Source organism: Hyaena hyaena, unplaced genomic scaffold (assembly GCF_003009895.1).
Source record: "Hyaena hyaena isolate Hyena2069 unplaced genomic scaffold, ASM300989v1 scaffold_211, whole genome shotgun sequence".
Lineage (NCBI taxonomy): Eukaryota > Metazoa > Chordata > Mammalia > Carnivora > Hyaenidae > Hyaena > Hyaena hyaena.
The window spans coordinates 2,074,248-2,076,735 of NW_024080847.1; the positions used below are offsets into that span (position 1 = coordinate 2,074,248).

General features: G+C 50.0%; 1 pseudogene; it reads right to left on the reverse strand.

Annotated features, from left to right (window-relative positions):
* Positions 1 to 1,296: 1,296 nt before the first annotated feature.
* LOC120238695 lies at positions 1,297 to 2,019 on the reverse strand (annotated as a pseudogene).
* Between the last annotated feature and the right edge of the window lie 469 nt (positions 2,020 to 2,488).

A 2,488-nucleotide genomic window follows, 5' to 3' on the forward strand; every position in this document is an offset into this window, starting at 1 on the left:
AAAGGGGGCTGGCAGGTTGTAGGGGGACTCTAAATCCCGTTACCACCAGGGGCAGACGGCCTGGGGGCCAGCCTTCTCTGCCACTGATAGCCATGTGACCTTGGGCACATCACCTAATGTCCCCGTTCCTCAGTTTCCAAATCTGTAAAATGGAGTTATAAATACTCTAAGGTTAGTTAGTGCGTGTGAACTGCTCAGAACAGAGCCCGGTGTAGCATAAATGCTCAGTGAGTTTCTCTAGATTGACCCAGTTAAGGAATTGTGCTCAGCAGTTGGTGGGCATCTGAAGGACCCAACATTAGCATAGGGTGGCCTGGACTAATGGAATGGGGGGCTGAGGTTGGAGGACGCAAGGCATGGAGAAGAACAGGCAGGCCAGACCTTGCAACGGAGGGCCTAGAGAGGTAAGGCCTGTAGCCAAAAACATGCCTTACCCACTTGTGATTTGGGCCAGGCCTGGCCTCCAGGCAGAATTGAATTTCATCCTCCAGAAATATATCCTGTACCCAAACCTTCAGTACAAAAACATGATGTGAAATAGCTCAGATTGGCCCATATAGCTTCTTGTGGGAGCCTGGGAACTGGAGGGTCCAGGGTCCATTTCACTTAGCCTCTGTCCTGGAGATCCCATCCCTTTCCCTCTCCGCCCCACCCTTCTTCTCCCCCAGCCCCTGCCCCAACAGGGATCCCAGGATGTGGCAGAAGAACTGCCAGTAAATCACCCTGTGTGGACTATAAATAAGTCAAGTGGAAAGTTACACTAACAGAATTAGGACATCCTCAGTTAACACTTGGACTCTCTGCTCCCTCCCAGTCCGGGTCAAGATCCAGCCTCCTCACTCCCCAGTCTCCAGAGCTGCTCAGAGGTTCTTGGATCTGAGGTGGGATTGCCCAGACTGAAGAGTTCTCCTCAGCTGCCCATGCTCAGGACTAATATTGGGACTGTGGGGAGGGAGAGACACAACCTGCACTCAGGGAGCCTCATTCTGAGGGGGACACAGCCCTGCCCTCTGGGAGCCCAGTCTGGTGGTGGTGGAGGGGGGACAAAGCTGTGCCTCAGGGAGCCCAGTCTGAGGTAGGACAGACACAACCCTCCCCTGTGTCTGAAGGGTGACACAGCCTTGGCCTCAGGGACCCCAGTCTGAGGCAGGAGACAAATCTGAGGGAGATCTGAGGGAGAGACACAGCCCTGCCCTTCAGGGAGCCCCAGACTGAAAGGGAGATTTTATTTTATTTTATTTTTATTATTTATTTTTTGACATTTGATCTCATTAATTTGTCACTCTTAGAAAAATCTCATTTTTGACTGGACTTAGAGTTGGAAGCTCTCACAGAGGACAGCCTCCATCTCTTGACAACCTGTTCCTGGCATTTTTCTTTGGCCTCCTTCGTTCTCTTGGCCAAAAGTTTAGCATATTCTGCAGCCTCTTTCTTATTTCTCTTAGCGCCCTGATTCCTCAAAGCAATACCCCAACCTTTGTGTTGCAGGACACTTGGAGTCACAAGATGCTGAATCTTGGGTGCTTTGATTCTGTGTTTCTTACCTCCTGTGTTTAGGGGCTTTCTCACAGCACACTCTCTTCTTTAGAGAGACTGAAACGTTTGTGGATTCTTCTAGCTCTTTTGGGCCCCCTGCGATGAGGCCCGGTAGTATCAAGGAGCCCAGAAATGTCCTTCTCCCCAACCTTTTATTTTATAAGGACCAAGCTGAGAACACTGAGATTAGCACCCACAGCACAACCTTGAACAGATTCGTGCTTTCTTTCTCAACTCTTCCTTTGTCTGTAATAGGAAGGCCCCATACTCATCAGAAGGTGAACACGGCCATGGGTCAAGACACCTGCTTCAGGGGGAAGTCTTATCTGTCATCGCCACCACTGATTCAGATCACATAACCCTTCCATTCTTCACCCAGAGCCAGCAACAACTGTGGCCACATGCTTCTCCTATAAGGCATACGTTGTCCACTTCAATGAGCTTCTGGCCACCGGTAGCTCAAAAAGAGATGTTCAGCTTCATCCTGAAGCAGCCTACCACCCACGAAAAGAGCAAGGGGAAATTTTAAACAAGCACATCAACAAGCAGAAGACTAGGATATTGGAGAAGAGACAGAACTTCTGGAGAAGAACTTCCCGGGGCTGTGAACTCCAGAGTTGCTTCAGGAATTAGAAGAGGCAGAAACGGGAATCTCGGCTCTCCTAGGTGGAACCCTCGTGGTCAGAATTCTATAAAAACTTCTGGCTGAAGCTCTCAAGGGAGGAACTTTACCTGCTTTGGCCACTGCCATGTCTCCAATGCCCAGGACACTGTTCTGCACAAAGCAGGGGCTCGAGAAACATCTTTCACAATGTGAAGCCCCCCATAATAATACTGTATGGCACATCTTTACTCCCACCCATGCCTCTCAATTCTGCATGCAGAACCTTGTAGGACAGGCCCGGGACTGTGTGTCCTTGTGTCCAGCACAGTGCTAGATACATGACAAGTA